We start from the raw sequence: 19,322 nt of genomic DNA on the forward strand, positions 1-19,322 counted from the left end.
GACGAGTTATGTTGTGCTCACCTTTAACATGTGTGTATCTGTGTGCGTATACAGACATATTCACGCCTCCATGGTTTTACTGTTCCTTTTTATTAAAGATTATATTTATTTATTTGAGAGACAGCACAAGCAGAGGGAGGGGCAGAGGGAGAAGCAGACTCCCCGCTGAGTAGGGAGATGGACATGGGACCCCGGATCATGACGAGAGCTGAAGGCAGACACTTAATCAACTGAGCCACCCAGGCGTCCCCTGGTTTCACTGTTCTAAACGGGATTGAAGATGCTTTAGAAGGACATACCAGGTATAAGAAAACACAATAAGTTGAAAATACAAGTCAAAAAAGAAAATTAGAAGGGCTATAACGTGGTGCTAAGAAAAAGGCAAAAAATGCATTACCATGAAAATCCTTTCAGTTGTTAAGGATACACAACAAATTTGGCTCTAAGCTTTCTAGAAGTCAAGATTAGAAGGGAAACTTGGCCCTTTATATAATTACCCATGTTAAACAGATTAAAAGGACTAGTTTGTCAGGAATAATGCTATTAAATTTCCTCAAAAGTAGAACCCTCATGTAAATAGGCCACCTCATCCCAACAGATATAACTACAACTTACAAATAATTTATCAAATTAGACTTAACACATGCCTGATTTTTTCCTCAGGTTGCAAAAGAAATGTGTTGATTTCAAAAATGTTTAAAATACATAAGAGTTAAAAAAAATAAAAATTATCCAACATGCAGAGATAACCACTTTTAATACTACAGTGTATATTATATCCACATGTATGGTTGCATCTGCATATATGTTTGTGTGTTACGAAATATATGTAACATGTGTATAATACACATATATAATTTATAATATGAATTGCAATCTATGATAGAACAAGATTGGGCTCATCTGTTAATCATTTATTAGCATACTTTTAAAACTTCCTCACGCTGTATATTCACTTACAGTATATTTACGTGTGAAATATTATGTAGTCATTGAAAATCACATAAAAATTTACTTAACCAAACATATATGGCTGGATATATATGCATATCTTTTCTCTACTATGAATAATACTGTACAAAATCATTTTGTGGAATTCTGAATATTTCCTTCTGATCAGCTACTCAATAAGAACCACCTAGGTAAAAAAGGCATCAACTTCTTAATGTAATTTATATTAAAATTCATAATCTGCCCTCTGGAAAAGTAATACCAATTTCCACTTATTTAAAAATGTGTGAGGAATTGAGTCGACTTCCAAAGTGGCAGAGTGAGGACCTTGGTAAAAGTTCACCCCCATTAAAATACAGGAAACACTGCCTAAGAAATCCAAAGCAACCATTTATTAACTCTGAAAATTTACCAAAGGCACAGGACACACAGAAAAGAGTTTTTCAAGAAAAATGACTGTGTCTTTGTAAGAACCATGGGGTCTATGTCACTTCCATTTGAGTCTTCTCCCATGCCCGCCCCCCCAACTCACTGGCATGGTTGCCATAAAACGCTGATGGTGTTCTGGCCAACAGAGACACGTGACCTCCTTTGGAGCTCTGTTAAAAGCCTATCCCCAGAGCACGGTCAATATTTTGACCACAACTCTCTGTAAAAGCTCCAATTCCTGGGAATTGTTGCTACTTGAGCTAACTCAGAGCTCAGCTTTGTGAGACAAACCCTCTCCCCGGGGTGTGACTGAAAACAATAGCAATCAGCTGGAATTAACATCACAGCTGTCCAAGACTGTGACTCAAGTTGGGGAAAACAAGAGCCTGGTCAAAAATATCAAAGATAGACCTGGGGGTGTAGGCAGCCATAAGAGACTTTGAAAAGCTTTAAGATATTTCTGGGGCCCTAGAAGGCTGTGTGCACATGCAGGAGGGTGCTTATGCTTAGGGGAAAAAAACAAGAAAGGAGAGAGCCCAAGTCACTCACTTTTGGTTGAACTTGAGGCCCTGTGCAAACAGAAAGTGAAAGTTTAGACTGACTTTGAAACTGCCTGATATTTGAAGGGATACCTATAACCAGAGATCCACCTGACAAAAGATGAGAGGCGTACTTCTCTCAGTATATTTAAGGAACACTACAACCGATCATTGTCTGACCACTAAACCGTACTGCTCCAGAGGTGATCCATAAGAAGCCAGGCTTAATTTTTTTTTAAATTTTAAGTGAGAAGAGGACTCAGTCACCACACACAGCAGGAAATATGAAATCTATATAAATACTCCAGGAAAGGAATTGAGCAAACAAGCAGGAACCAGAAAAATTAACCACAGAGACAACAACAAATCCAAAGTGTCATGGGGAGCTTGAACTCCAAAGTTGCCACAATATGTTATTGAAACGTCCAGCTTAAAGAGAATTATGAAATGTGCAACATACCAGGAAATTATGGACCCCACACAGGAAAAGAGCAAGCAACAGAAAATGCCTGTTGGGGGCTGAGATTTTAAATTAGACAAAACTTTAAATAAGCCACATAAAATATGTTCAAAGAAATAAAGGAAACTAGGATTCAAGAATAAAAGTATGCCAACCATGTCTTACCAAATAGAGAATATCAACGGAGCAAAATAAAAGTAGAACCAAAAAAGAAGAAGAAGAAGAAGAACCACCACCACCACCACCACCACCACCACCAAAAAAATGCTGGGGATTTAAATTGTAATAATAACTGAAATTAAAAATTCACTACAGGAGCAATAGACAAAACAAACTTGAAAAGAGGTCAATGAAAATGATCCAGCCTGAGGAACAGAAAGAAATACAGAATGAAGAAAAATGAACAGAATCTCAGAAAGCTGGGTGATACTCCGAAGCTTGCCAACATACACATAATGGGGGTCCCAGCGTAAGAAAATAAAGAAGAAAAGGCAGGGGGGAAAAAAGCATTTGAAAAAATAAATTTAAATTTAAAAAATAAAAATAAAAATGTCCCAATTTTGATGAAGAACGTTAATTTACATATCCATGAGCCCATCAAACTCCAAAGCAGGAAAAACGAAAAAATATACAAGTACACACACTGCACTAATAATGTTAAAAGTCAAAAGCAATGAGAAAATATTAAAAACAGTGAGAGAAAAACTCTTCACAAAAGGAATCCTAAATGAGATTAATGGGTGATGCAGTCAGAAACCATGAAGGCCAGAACATAGTTGGATGACATATTCCACGTGCTAAAATAAGACTACGAAACAAGACATATATTCGGCAAAAGTATCCTTCAAAAGTAAAAATAAATAAAAATATCCCCAGAGAAACAAAGACAGAGAATTTGTCACCAGTATACCTGCCCTATAAGAAATATGAAAGAGAGAAATTCCAGCTGAAGGGATTAAAAAAAAAAAAAAAACCAAGTAATAATTTGGATCCACACAAAGGAAAAAGATGACTGAAAATAATTAAAAGGGGAAAATTTTTTTAAGATTTTATTCATTTGAGAGCAAGAGAGAGCAGGGGAAGGAGCAGAATGGGAGAGAGAGGGACAAGCAGACTCTGTGCTGAGTGCAGAGTCCAAAGCAGACTCAGTCTCAGGACCCTGAGATCACGACCTAAGCCAAAACCAAGAGTACAACTCTTAAGTGACTGAGCCATCCAGGTGCCACAAATGGATACATTTTTTAATTGTATAAACATATTTTTTACTCCTTTCTTCCCTAACTAGTTTGAAAGACAACTGCATAAATCATAACAAAACTGTATTTATAAAGTTAATGCAAAATTTTAAAATGTAATTTGCACGTAAATAAAAATACAAAGGAAGAGGGTAACCCGGCTGGCTCAGTCAGTAGAGTATGCGACTCTTGATCTCAGGGTTGTGAGTTCAAGCCCCATGTTTGGTATAGAGATTACTTAAAAATAAAATATTTTTAAAAAAGAATACAAAGGAAGAAAAGAGAAGGGAACTGTGTAAGAGCAAAGTTTTTACATACTATTGAAATTAAGTTGCTATTAATTCAAACTGATTGTTTTCAAAGTTCAGATGTTATTTATAACATCCAGGACAACAACTATGAAAATAACAGAAAATACAGAAGAAACGCTAATAAAAAAATTAAATGAGAGCTAGAAAATATCCATTTAACATAAAGAAATAATGAAGGAAGAGAGGAGCCAAAGGATATGACTCATAGTAAACAAAAAGCAAAATGGCAAATTTTGTAAATCCTACCATATAAATAATCACATTAAATATAAATGGGTTAAATGGCCCATAAAAAAGTAAAAGGTTATCAGACTACATAAAAAGAGAATCCAACTATGTACTATCTACAAGAGACACAGGTAAAGACAAATAGGTTGAAAAGAAAAAGATGGAAAAAGATAGAGAATGCAGATAATAACTAAAAGAGAGTTGGATGTTAAAATCAGACAAAGTAGAGGGGCGCTTGAGTGGCTCAGTCGAGTAAAGCGTCAGGCTCCTGATTTTGGCTCAGGTCATGATTTCAGGGTCCTGGGATCTAGCCCCACATCAGGCTCTGCACTGGGTGCAGTCGGCTTCTCCTTCTCCCTCTGCTCCCCCCACCCCACTCGCATGCTTTCTCTCTAAAATAAATAAATAAATAAATAAATAAATAAATAAATAAATAAATAAGAGGCAGACATTAAGAAGATGAAATATTACTAGAGACGAAAAGGGAGATTTTATTTTTATTTTAGAAAGGATCTACTCATCGGGAAGATATAGCAATTATAACTATATATGCACCTAAAACTGCCCCAAAATACATGAAACAAAAACCGACAGAATCGAAGAAAGAAATGGACAATTCAACAATTACAGTTGGAGATGTCAATAGTGCACTCTCAATAACTGATGTAATCATTAGAAAGAAAATCAAGATGAGCAATACTATCAACCAAATTGACCCAAAAAGCATCAACATGACACTAAACCCAATAGCACAATGCAAATTATTTTCAAGCACACATGGAACAATCTCCACAAGGACCACATAGTAGGCCATAAAACAAGTATGTATAAATTTAAAACGACTGAGATGATACAAAATATATCCTTCAATCACAATACAATTAAGTAGGAAATCAAAAATGTAAGGGAATTTGGGAGCTCCACAAATATGGGGCAATTAAATAACACATTTCTAAATAATCCATGGGTTAAAAAAAAACCTACAAAGATACTATAATTTATTTAGAACTGAAATAAGAAGAAAAGAGGATATATCATAATTTTGGTAAGCAGCAATTAGATAGAAATTTACAGCTTTAAATGACTACATTAGAAAAGGAACTTAAACCAATAATCAGAGCTTGCATCTTTAATGATTCCAATAAAAAAATTAAATTAATCATAGTCTTGAGTGTGACTACATATTGAGGCCTGTGAGGCCTAGCTAATCAGAAAATCCTCTAGTGGTCTTGTGGACCCAACACAGTGCCTCAATAAACTTGTCAAAACTGTATGAGAATATTCATGTTCCTGTACACTCATCAATAGATATTAACGTTGTTCAAAATCTTAATGAATTCAAAAGCAATTATCGTCTTACGTTTTCTTCAACTATTGAGTCTGAACTTTTCTTCCTCTGTTTATTGGTCATTTGTATTAGATATTCTGTAAATTACCTATTCATGTCCTTGACTTGTTTTTCCTTTAGGATACACACACACACACACACACACACACACACACACACACACACACACAATTTCTTTAAGGACCTCCGAACTTTCTTTGCCTATTAAAGATATTAGTCATCTACAAAATAGTGTGGGTGTTCTTCCCAATTAATCATTTTCACAGAGACCTTTCTTTTAAAAAAAAGATTTTATTTATTTGAGAGAGAGAACACAAGCAGGGGGAGTGGCAGAGGGAGGGAAAAGCAGAGCCCCATGTGGAGCTCCACCCCAAGAACCCATGACCTGAGCCGAAGGCAGCGGCTTAACTGACGGAGCCACCCAGGTGCCCTCACAGAGATCTTTCTTATAGAGCACTTCAATACTGGCGAATGACTCTGCACCAGAGTTCATAGGAAAAGAGATGGCTCTTTCAAGACCTACTTCCCAATAATATGGTCCTCAGACCTAGCTCATCCAACAAGATAAAAGAGATTCAAAAACCATGGAGGGGGGCGCCTGGGTGGCACAGTCGTTAAGCGTCTGCCTTTGGCTCAGGGCGTGATCCCAGAGTCCTGGGATCGAGCCCCACATCAGGCTTCTCTGCTGGGAGCCTGCTTCTTCCTCTCCCACTCCCCCTGCTTGTGTTCACTCTCTCGCTGGCTGTCTCTCTCTGTCAAAATAAATAAATAAAATCTTTAAAAAAAAAAACAAAACAAAAACAAAAACAAAAACCATGGAGGGAATGTACCATTTTTGCATCCTTCAAGGGATTCCTCCCCCAAACATCGTTTCTCTTCACTGTGTCTTTGCTATGTAAGGAGAAGCAATTAAAACAAGTTTACCCTCACTATCAGGTACTTGACAGGCAGAAATGCCATTGGGTCAATGACAGACCAAGGCAGACACATGAACGAGGAAAAGGATTCACACTTTGCCTTCCAGCCTCACTGGTTTTTTGGTTCCCACCACTTAGCATCCTCCCTCCCACCAATGGGTCATTTGGGGCTGCTGGTCCCTCAACTGGAGAGGCACATCCAGCATTAACAGCTACTCCTCATTCAGATCTCAACTCAAGTGTCATCTCCTGGAGAAGCATTCTTTGATTTTCCTCAAGTGGTCAAATCTCCCTTAGTATGTGTACTCAAAACGCCTCTACCACCTCATTAGCCACAGTGGGAATTTTGTTTTCATTTGTGAGATTATTTGGTTAATTACTACTTCCCCCATTAGGCTGTAAATTCTTTGAGAGCAAAGACTAGGTTTCTTTTTTTTAAGATGTACTTATTTATTTGAGGGAGAGAGAGAGAGAGAGGGCAGGGGGCAGGGGCAGAGGGAGAGGAAGTCCCAAGCAGACTCTGCGCTCATTGCGGAGCCTGACAGGGGCTCCATCCCATGACCCTGAGATCAAGACCTGAGCTGAAACCAAGAGTCCAACACTTAACTGACTGAGCCACCCAGGCGCCCCTAGGTTTCTTTTGTTCATTAATGTAATCCCAATCCTAGCACAGTGTCTGTTGGTGCTCATAGAATATCTGCTCAATGGATTCGGGAATCCTCTTCAGTGAATGCATACATCTCCTAAGGCCAATGCACTGCACCTTAGAAAATATTTTTAAATGATATTTAATAGTGGCAAATACTTTCCCAACTAGTATCACATTTAATCATCACAAAATCTCTGTCAGGTGTTGTTTACCTAATTTTATAGAAGAAGATACCAAGGTTCCAAGTAATTGTGTGACCTTCTGGGTCCATTTGTTTCCCACCAAAGGGTCTCCATTCACAAGCCCGATCACCCTCTCACAACGGCGACGTAGCTGCTAAGGGATCGATATTGTCCTAATCTATGATTAGTTTCCTCACATCTAACCATGAGAACTGCTTTTTGTTTTCTTAGTTTTGTTGAAATCAAAATTTAGTAACTGAACTGCCTGCTGGATAAATAACAGATTTATTGATTTCAAGTGAAAAAATCGAATATGAAAACAGAGATGCTGCCCATTCCAGGCAGAAGCGTGGCCCCAGCCATAATGGACAATGCATCTGAAGCTTCTCTTTTCTACTGTGTAGTTCCATCATCTGGAGCCCAGGCCCAGGGTGGTGCTCCGAGGCCATGCCTTGTTGAGGTGACAGGAGATCACCTGTCCCTCATCCCCGGCAATTTCAAACACAAACGTGGAGTCAGCTCTGCGGTTTCTGCACTCAAAAGGGTCTTGTATTAGTTATCTATTGTCACATAACAAATTACGCTCAAAATATAACAGCTTAAAATAATAAATATTTTTTGTCTCACGGTTTCGGTGGATCAAGAATCCAAGAGTGGTTTAACTTAGTAATTGTAAAGATTTTTTATTTATTTATTTGAGAGACAGCGAGCACACGCACGCACGCACACACAAGCAGGGGGGTGGGGGCAGAGGGAGAGGGAGAACCAGACTCCCGCTGAGCAGGGAGCCCAATGCAGGGCTCAATCCCAGGACCCTGGAATCGTGACCAGAGCAGAAACCAAGAGTTGGGTGCTTAACCGACTGAGTCACCCGGGCGCCCCTAAGTTAGTAACTGTAGCTCAGAGTCCCTCATGAGGCTGCTGTGAGCCATACCTGCATCATCCGAGGCTAGAGAATCTGCTTCCAAGCTCACTCACATGGTTGTTGGTAGAACTCAATTCTTCCCTGGCCATTCGCTAGAGACCTTAGTCCCTTGCCACATGGGCCTCTCCATAGGCTTAAGGCTTGTCCTCACAACCCAGCCACTGGCTTTCTTGAGAGTAAGTGACCCAAGAGAGAGAGGAAGAACCCAAGATGGAAACCATAGTCTTTTATAACCGAATCTCAGAAGTAATGCGACACAATTTCTGCTGTAGTCTACTGGTTGCGCCAAATAAACTTCCTATAGTATTAGGAGGGGACTACCCAGAGGTGTGAATGAATACTAGGAAGCCGACATTATTGGTGGCCATCTTGGAGGCTGGTTACAACCAGTGCCTTCTCATCTTCAGCAGATAGTAAAGTTGTTTCTCTGAACTCACATCATCAAGCTGAGAAGGGATGTTAAAATTAGCTAGCAAGAAACCTCTGGCATCCAGTAAAGTCTAGAGTTAGCTACTCTATCATTGAAAACATTGTCAACATCTCTGTCATCTGAAAATAAATGTGATACACAAAATGAGAGATGTTTAAGTGACTAGCCATGGTATTATATCCAAAGATACAATGGGAAATTGCTTCATTAATTTCTCTGCTTACAAAAGTGGACTTACATTGTCGGAGACACGGATGGGCATGCGAAGGGAAAAAGGCATAGTTGTATATGTATATGCACCTGTCAGCATGCACACGTGTGAGTACTGTCATGCTAAACAACTGAAACATATCTCATGCGATACCTGGCTGAGAAATGACACTTGAACTAAGGTTGTCTCTCCCCAAAGACACTGATATAAAATAAAATTGCTGTGCTGCTTTAGAAGCACCTATAGTAATTAATCCAACTCAATGGAGCATAGCTTGAAATGTCCACGTAAGTTATATAAGCAGATACCAATTTAGACACTTTAGACATCTTCTGACCTCTTTTTCCTCTGCTTGAAACTCCGTCCCCACTCTCAACTCAAGGATGCTCTTTTTCTCTGTTGAAATCCTATCACCTTTTCTATGGTTTTTCCCAGATTTTCCTAAAATCAAAAACAATTATCAGTGCTTCTCTGTACTTGTTTACATATCCATTATAGTACTTATGCAACTAAATGTAACACAGGCTCCAGTAAATGGAGCGTTTGTTTGGGAAAAGCAGACCGTTGGAATACAGCAAGTTCCGAGAGGACAAAAATGGCCGATTCTGAGAATCTGTTGATTGACCAGGCTCCCTGCCATGAAGAGAACGCAGGGTGGCATAAATAGCCAATTACATGCCATTTGTTAGAGAAAAATATTCCATAGATTTCGCACATAAAGTAACCAAATATGCAATGAATTCACAATAATCAGCCAAGTGACACAAATCATACTCGTTTCACATTGGTAAATATCAGAAAATTACTTTCTAATAAAAAAAAACCCCATTAGGTACAGTGATCTTCATACCTAAAGAGAGGAACACTCAGGATTTGCCCTCGATGTTTCATAAACCCGAGAACTGCCGACTCACTGGAAAACTTAAAAATAATGGAAGAATGAGAAGTGGTTGCCCTATCGTGAATGGTAATAAACCAGAGCTGCGTTTCAAATCTTTTGTCAGGATGGAAGAACTATCCGGAATGAAATGTTTTCCCAGATTGGAAATATGATAAAAGGCAACGGATGTCCTCCATATCACTTAAGGTATAAACATAATATTTTTTCTACTCCCTATAATTTCTTCTCTGGCAGGCTACCACGACCCCGCAGCAGAAATCCTGAACCTCCAGGAATAGGAGGAACAATACAATAGAAGGCAGGCTTTTTAGCACTTTAGATCACAAACCCCGGCAATGTTTACCTACTTGTGTTATCTAGAGGATTATTATTTACAGTTCCTGCTGTTTTGCAAAGGAAGAAGGAAAAATGAGCTCTCCCCCTCCCGGGGCTTTGGAAACAATGGAGTTGTGTTTTCTTAACAGTCAGGGATTTGGCAGCAGGAACGGGACTCTCTTAAGTTGCCATATGGACCCCCAAGCAGCCATAGGTTTCCAAATGTTTGTGCTGTGGGTTTTAGCCTAAATCAGAAGAGTCTCAGCGTGAGTGGTATTTGCACTTTATAGAAAGGGAACCAAAAAGAGCTGAGAAACAAAACAGGGAATTGGGGATTAAACTAATAAATTGGGTCCAAGATTCAGCCAGTGAATACCAGGCACTGAACCATATGTTTAGCAAAACAGCCAGAGTCCTCCTAGCTACTTGAAAAGGAATAGAACAGACGAGAAGCAGAGACATGAAACAACTACTTTGGAAATTAGTCCCTAAATAAAGACTCATAAAGGAGCTACAGATTGTATGATGAACAAAACTGATGTCCCGAGACGATAGACTGGACTCAAAAACCAAGTTCAGTCTGGCAGGACTTTGAAAACATTTCTTGCACAGAATTCGTAATTCCTTAAACCTTGAAAAAGAGCTAATCCTGAACTAGTATGGCCTCTACAGGAACTAAAATTCTTAAGGAATCTAAACCCAGAAGTTGTTAATTGATGTTAGTTACAATCAACTTCGAGGGTATACTAGAAGATGTAACTGGAGAGTGTTGCTGAACTGTATTGAAGGGAACCAGAATACGCCACCCCAAAGTATGCCACGTTGGTATAAGGATTATTTTGAGCTGAAGATGCAAGAAAAGCTCCAAAAACAGGGCACTGGGGCACCTGGGAGGCTCAGTCGGTTAAGCGTCCAACTCTTGATTTCAGCTCAGGTCATGATCTCAGGGTCGTGAGATCAAGGCTCACATCAGGCTCTGTGCTCAGCTTAGACCCTGCTTAAGATGCTGTCTCTCCCTCTCATTCTGTCCCACCTCTCTCTCTCAATAAATAAATAAATAAACACTCATTAAAAAAAAAAAAAAAAACAAGGCCTGGATTTCCCTTTTGTAAAGGAAATTTCCATTTGTAATTTGTAATCCTCTCCTCACCACTCTGAAGACCATTCTTATCACTTCAGAGGATGTGAATGGGCATATCTTCCTAAACCACCTATATTTACCAAGTGTTTCCTAATCAACTTCCTATCACTTCCGCCTCCCCAAAAGCCCAAACCCCTTTCTCCACACGCTGTTAAAATGTTATATGAACCCTGGATCTCCCTCTCCTTGGGCTTCCACTCCCCTTCTGTGAAGTTCCAGGTACATATGTAATAACATCTTCTTCTCCTGTAAATCGTTATTTTGTCACTTTCACTTGTCAGGGACCATTAACAGAATGGAAGAAAATAGAAAAGTTTCTTCCTCCCCTACGTTCGTGAGAAACATGAAAAGGATACAATTAAAGGAAGCTGAAATTAAAGTTTACCACTGTTATCTCACTGAAAAGAGTTTCTACTGCCATAGCCGACCACCTCACAAGACACAATCAGTCCCCAAGAACCCAACACCTCAATTCAAAGACCATGTAAAAATCACAAGCTTCCATTGGAAGGTGAATATGACCACGTGGATCCACTGAAAAATCCCGCTTAAAAAATTCCAACTTCCTCAATACTGGCTGGTTCCTAACATGTTCCTCTCGCCTATGGCCCTGCCTCCCATTTCTTTCCTTTTTTTTTTTTTTCTTTTTTTTTTTTTTTTTTTTTTGAGTACAGTTTACACGCAACGCTATGTTAATTTCAGGTGTACAACATAGTGTACAAGTCTATACTTCTGCTGTGCTCCCCGCAAGTGTAGCTCCCATCTGTCACCATACAATGCTGTTACAATACCATTATCTGTATTCCGTATGCTGTGCCTTTGGTCCCAGTGACTGATTCATCCTGTAACTGGAAGCCTGGACCTCCCACTCCCCTTCACCCATGTTGCCCCTACCCACTCTGGCAAGCAACAGTTTGTCTCTATATTTATGGGTCTGATTCTGCTTTTTGTTTGTTTATTCATTTGTTTTTTTCAAATTCCACATGAGTGAAATCCTATGGTATTTGATTTTCTCAGTCTGACTTATTTCACTTAGCATAATCCCCCACGAGGTCCATCCATGTTGTCCCAAAGGCAAGATCCCCATTTTGTCATCTTTGAACCACCAGTACTACGTCCTCCTCTACATTTTTTTTAATGTATTTAAATTCAATTAATTAACATATCATGTATTATTAGTTTAAGAGGTAGAGGTAAGTGATTCATTAGTCTTAGAGAACACCCAGAGCTCATTACATCACGTGCCCTGCTTAATGCCCGTCACCCAGTTACCCCATGCTCCCTACTACCCTCCCCTCCAGCTCCACTTCTGCTTTTATGCCATCCGCTTCATCTGTTCATCCGAAGCTCCACTCACCTGTTGCAGGACTCTCTACCATTCCCTTATCCTGTGCCACCTTGGATAAAATTCCACTGCATCCTTCTATTTTTGTCTAATACCCCTTAACTAAAAATCACAGCCCCCAAGCGCAGAACTCCCTGATAAGTCTCATCTCTCACAGCAAAGAGCTATCAACGAAACACTTATTCCTTTCTATTTTCTTCCACTCTTGCTTGATAATCCCTTCCCTGTTGAAACACATCTTGTTTCGTATTAGCTTCCTCCCATCTGTATCTACAGTTTGTGGGTCTCCGGGTCTCTCATGCTGATGAGTTTATCACTAAAATCAGCTAAGAAGATTATCCAAATGAATGTTTAACACCTTAACTTCACTGTCCCCTGAGCCCTATAATTCCAACAGTCCTCAGAAGTTAGCTCATTTCAAACTCCATTCTTCTCCAGTCCTGACTCTCATCCCTACCTTTGGCATATGACCTCAACTCCTCTTCAAGTGGAATTAAATGGAATCACTTCTTTCTTTCCTTCTCTCTCAGAAGATGAAGTATTCCATAGCTTACTTATTTTTTTTTTAAGATTTTATTTATTTATTCGACAGAGAGAGAGACAGCCAGCGAGAGAGGGAACACAGGCAGGGGGAGTGGGAGAGGAAGAAGCAGGCTCATAGCGGAAGAGCCCGATGTGGGGCTCGATCCCATAACGCCGGGATCACGCCCTGAGCCGAAGGCAGACGCATAACGACTGCGCTACCCAGGCGCCCCTCCGTAGCTCACTTTTATAGGTTTCCCATTTACATGGACTCACAACTGCACACCTTCGATACCCTTGTCATAGATATCTATGCCCTCACTTGCATTGTTAATCTCGCCTTTGCTTGATCTTTAAGATCTTTCTACCTTCATACTCACATATACTTAAAATTTCTCTAAAAATTTTTCCTGAAACTTGCTATGCCACTAAGTCTCTGATCCTTCTTTCTTCTTTTATTTCCACATTCCTTTCAAAACATCGAATTCTTCCACTTCTGTAATGCCTTCTTATACTTTAATCTCTCACAATCTAAGCAGTACTTCTATCTTCTCTAAAACTACTCACTAAATTGTCAAAAGTGTCCTCCTAGAAATGAAATTCAATGATCCTTTCTGACTCTTCCTTCTCTTTGGATTCTGCAAATGTGATTGATTGGGTTATGTTCTCCTTGAATCTTTCTCTGTGAAATTGTACATCTCCAGTTATCTTCCTATTTTAGTGACCTTTTCTTTTTCTCACTTACTGCTTTACATTCCTTTTTTTTGTATAGCCTTTCTAACGATCTCATTCCCTTGGTGTTCCAAGCTTTCAAAAATCTTATGCATGCTGATGACAGTGAAATCTACAATGCTACCTACTACTTGTTTCTAAATCTTAAAATTCAATTTACCGACTACTGTCATATAATGCCTCCTGAATATTCCTCCAGTTTCTAGCCATAAAGGATTAGCTGTTCACAGACTAAATCTCCCAATGAGAGAAAAGTATAGAAGCTATTGCAATAGAAAAATAATTGTCTGAAGGCATTAAAGAGTCAGAAGTCAAAGGACCAGGATGCCAGAGAGAAGGAAACACATTGAGATGCACCTGACATGGCCATCCTCCCCTGAGGCAATTGGAAAACACATGAAGCATGATTCTGGGGAACCAAGTACTAAGAGGGTGAAATCCAGAGGTCAAGGCCCACCATGGAAAAGGGGCCCCAGTAAACAATGCAGATTTTTAGTTGACGCTACAGAATGGCTATACCCTAAAAATAAACACAGTATGAAAACAGAGCATTTTCAGCTTGAACAAGGTGATTCCCCTAGCTCCATCTTATACTGGAAGACAATTACATCTTCTCGGAAGGAACATAATATTCTGAGCTTCTACAGATCGCTATAAACACTATCTCACATTCACTCAAAAATTAAAAGCGTGGCAGGAAGCAGAACCTAAAGGCTAAAAATCAAGAGAAATAAAGAAATAAGGAAACTGAACTGACAGAGGATTCAGAAATTATCAGACATGGACTTTAAAACTTTATAAACAGGACTAAGTCATTTAAAGAAAATAGATTTAAAAAAATAGAAATTTCTCCCTAGAGAACTGGAATCTATAAAAAAAAAAAAAAAAAGAAGAAGAGTGAGATAGCAATTCCAGGATGAAAAGCATAATAACATGAAATTTAACACTGAATATAATCAACGGCACATTAGCACAACAAAAGAATGGAGTAGTGAATAGTAAGTTCGTGGGAAATACAATGAAACACAGATAGAAAATATAAGAAATGGAGAAAATGATGTAAGAGACGTCTGGGACGTGGGAAAAGGTCTATCATATGTATAATTTATATTTCTGGGAAGACTAGAAAGAAAGATGGGGTAGAACCAATCTCTGAAAAGATGCAAGCCTATAATTTTCTCAAACAACATTATCAAGAAGCTTCATGAATCCCAACTATATAATTACAAACAAAATCACATATAGGCATAAAATCATTAAAATTATGACCAAAAAAAAGAGGAAAAATAAGCATACACAATGACGTATTACGTCCTAAGGAACAGTAGGACTGTATAACCAACATTCAAATTTTCAATGCATACAATACACAGAAAAGGCTGGAATGATCTATATGAAATGCTAAAATACAAGAATTACCAACTCTGGGCGCCTGGGTGGCTCAGTCCTTAAGTGTCTGCCTTTGGCTCAGGTCAAGATCCCAGGGTCCTGGGATTGAGTCCCGCATCCTGCTTCTCCCTCTCTCACTCCCCTTGAAGGTGCTCCCTCTCTCGCTGTGTATCTCTCTGCCCAATAAACAAAATCTTAAAAAAAAATTACCAACTTAGAATTGAGGGAACATATTCTTCAAGAATAAAGAGAAAATCGATAGATTTTTAAGCAAACACACAAACCTGATTGGATTCATTAAAGAGATACTATAGGAAGAATGAAGAAGGAAGGAAGGAAAATTATCTGAACTGGAAGCATAGTAACACAAGGATGCATAAAGAGCCACTAAAAAGAATAAATATCGAGATAAACTCACTGTTTGAAATAATATTACCATTAATCTATGAGTTTTCAACATAGAGAGGATTGAAATACATAAAAACAATAAGCCAAAAGCAAAATGGGGGTAGATGGACTTAAAATGTTGTAAGATTCCTGTACTGCTTAGAAAATGGTAAAAGATCAGGCTTAGCTTAGAATCAAGTAAGTCAACAATGTGTTCATAATCTCTAGGGCAAAAATTAAGAGTAATTACAATGACAAATTAACAGTGCAAATGGAATATTCAAACGACTTGATTAATCAAAAGAAAAAAAAAGAAAAAGAAAAAATGTTAAAATCAAGGAACAAAAGAGGAGAGATGGAAAACAGGAAACAGTGTATTTATTTTTTTCTGGAAATAGTATATTTAAATATAAATATATCACTACTTAAGTGAAAATAGACTAAATAATTTAAGTAAAAGACAAAGACTAAATTTATTTTTTTTTAAGATTTTATTTATTCATTTGAAAGAGAGGGAGAGAACAAGTGGGGAGGAGGGGCAGAGGGAGAGGGAGAAGCAGGCTCCCCGCTGAGCAGGGAGCCCCTACGCAGGGCTCAATGCCAGCACCCTGGGATCATGACCTGAGCCAAAGGCAGACGCTTAACCCACTGAGCCACCCAGGCGTCCCAGTCAGACTAAATTTAAAAAGCACTTATACTCACAAAAAATCTTCGCTGCTTATAAGAAACATGCTTAAAACATGTTTACTGACATTATTTTTTAAAAAGGATGACAAAATTTATCTTGAAATACTACTAAAGACAAAAAGGAATATTCAAATGTGGAAAAGTCAGCTCAATAGGATATCACAATCAAAATTTGTATGTGCCTAACATGTAGCCCAAAAATACATAAAGCACACATTGATAGACAAACAAGGAATAATAAATAATACAAAAACAATAGTTGGATACTTCAACACATCTGCTTCAGTGGAGAGAGCCAGCAAACGAAAATAGTAAGGTTATAGGCATTTTGAACAGTGTAATTCAAAAGCTGAACTTAATTGACTTATATAAGTATAGGGCATTGACCAAAAATCTCCAGTAAACATCACATTTAATGGTGAAGGGGTGACAGCTTTCTCCTTAAGATCATGAACAAAACAAGGATATACCTTCTTACCATTTTAATTCCAACTTGCTCTGGGGATTCTAGCCAGGACAGTTAGTCGAGAAAAAGAAATAAGAAGTACCCAGAGTGGAAAAGGAGAAGTTAACATATCTACTCACAGATGACATGATCTTGTATATAGAGAACCATAAGGAAGCCATAAAGAAAACCTATTAGAGGTAATAAATAAGTTCAGCAAGGTTACAGGATAACAATACCCACAAATAAAAATCAACCGTTTGTACATACTAGCACTGAACAATTGAAAAAACAATTCTATTTATAATAGCGTTAAAACGAATAAAATATTTGGGAATAAATTTAACAAAAGTATTACAAGTCTTCTACACTGAACACTATAAAATGTCATCCGAAAAAATTAAGACCTTAAAAAACAGAAAATAACCCCATGTTCATGGATTAGAAGATGTAGTTGTTAAAATGATAATACTTAATTATTGTTAAGATGACAATACTCCCAAAATTAGTCTATTTAGTCACTGCATTATCAAAATCCCAGTGATCTTTTTTTGCAGTAAATGACAAGTTGTCCTAAAGGTGTATGGAAATACAAGGGATTCTAAACAGCCAAAAAAATCTTGAAAAGAAGAGCAAAGTTGGAGGACTCCAGCTTCCTGATTTTAAAGTTTACTACAAAGTCATAGCATCAACATAGGATGGTACTGTCAAAAAGAAAGACGTATAGATCGGGATGCCTGGGTGGTCCAGTCGGTTAAGCGTCTGCCTTGGGTTCAGGTCATGTTCCCAGGGTCCTGAGATTGAGCCTGGCATGGGCATCAGGCTCCCTGCTCAGCGGGGAACCTGCTTCTCCCTCTTCCTCTGCCCCTCCCCCAGCTTGTGCTCTCTCTCTCTCTCTCTGACAAATAAACAAAACTTTTTTAAAAAATTAAGACATATTAGTCAATAGACTAGAACAAAATATTCAGAAATAAACTCCCACAATTATGGCCAACTGATCTTTGACTACGGTATCAAGAAAATTCAGTGGGGAAAAACATAGTCTTTTCTATTAATGCTGCTGGGACAATAAGATATCCACATGCAAAAGAATCAATTTTCTTCACACCATAAAGAAAAATAATCTAAAAATTTGTAAAGGCTTCATTATAGGAACTAATACCGTAATACCCTTAGAGGAAACTAAAAGCGTAAATGTTCATGACTCCGAATTAGGCAATGGTTTCTCATACATGCCAAGAAAAGCACAAGCAACAACAACAAAAATAAGTCAATTGTAATTTATTAAAATAACGTTGGTGTTTTAAGTAATTCTAACAAGAAACTGAAAATGAGAGCAAGAGAATAAGGGAAAATATTTTCCAATCATATATCTGGTAAAGACTTGTATCCAGAATATATAAAGCATGCGTCCAACTGAAAGATAAGAAGGTAAATAATACAATTTAAAACTTGGCAAAAGATTAGAATAGACCATCCTCCAAAGAAGATATACAGATCGCCATAAGTACTGAAAGGATGTTGGACATTCTTAGTTATAGAAATGCAAATCGAAACACTAAGAAGATACCATTTCACACATACTACGATGGCTCTAATCAAAATGACATAATCGCTTCTCGGCCTTTTGGCTAAGATCAAGTGCAAAATGATATAAACAATAATATGTATTGAGGATGTGGAGAAACTGAACCCTCATACTTTGCTACTCAGAATGTACCATGGTAGAGCTGCTTTGAGATTGAAGACTATGTTCATACAAAAGCTTGTACGTGAGTATTCAGAGCAGCATTGCTCGTAATAGCCAGAAGTGTCCATTAGTTGATGAATGGATAAACAAACATTATAAACATTATTGTCCAACCTTAAAAAGAAATGAAGTCCTGATACGTGCTGAAGCATAAATGAACCCTGACAACATTATTCTAAGTGAAAGAAGTCAAACAAAAGCTACATGTTGTATAATTCCACTGTTACAGAACGTACGGAATAGATAAATCCATAGAGATAGAAAGTAAACTACACTTTTCCAGGACATGGGGAGAAGGAGGAATAAGGCTGAGTTCAGGATTTCTTTGATGGTGATGAAAATATTCTGGAATTAGTGGTGATAGGTGCACAACTTTGGGACTAGACTAGAAACCACTGAGTTTTATCACTTAAAAGGGGTGATTTATGGTACATTAATCATATGTAATCTTACGAAAAAGCATAGCCCACTTCCTTGCAAAGAAAGTGAACTGATAATGTGGAAAGCTTCTAATAGCCCAGCTGACTTGTCTAGTAAATTATCTCCAATATTTAAGGAAAAAATTACAGTAATTTTAAGAGAACAGAAAAATACTCTTCTGGAAACTAAAGGAGACAACTCCACGAAGTTTTGTGAGGTTGGGATAACTTTGATACAAAATATGTTAGGTACATTATTTAAAAGCTTAATTATAGGTAAAACTCCATTATGAACAGAGATTTTTTTTAACCCCTAAATGAACATTTTCAAATCGTATACATTCAACATAGAAAAAGGATAAAATGCCACAATAATTTTATGAATGTACAGTTCCTTTAACATCCAAAGATCAATCAGTGCAACCCACTGAATTAACAGGAAATAAAGTAAAAAAATCTATAGGACTATCTCGA

The 19,322-nt window shown here is 38.1% G+C and overlaps 1 long non-coding RNA gene across 1 annotated transcript in view; it reads right to left on the minus strand.

Moving 5' to 3' along the window:
• Window positions 1–6,327: 6,327 nt before the first annotated feature.
• Window positions 6,328–19,322, minus strand: part of LOC123001826 (uncharacterized) — a 186,753-nt gene continuing 173,758 nt past the window's right edge. Inside the window, exon 5 of the long non-coding RNA XR_008958904.1 lies at window positions 6,328–9,256. This is a non-coding gene — a long non-coding RNA (uncharacterized LOC123001826). The remainder of the gene's footprint in view (window positions 9,257–19,322) is intronic.

The sequence above is a fragment of the Ursus arctos genome, chromosome X, assembly GCF_023065955.2.
Source record: "Ursus arctos isolate Adak ecotype North America chromosome X, UrsArc2.0, whole genome shotgun sequence".
In the NCBI taxonomy this organism is placed as follows: Eukaryota; Metazoa; Chordata; class Mammalia; order Carnivora; family Ursidae; genus Ursus; species Ursus arctos.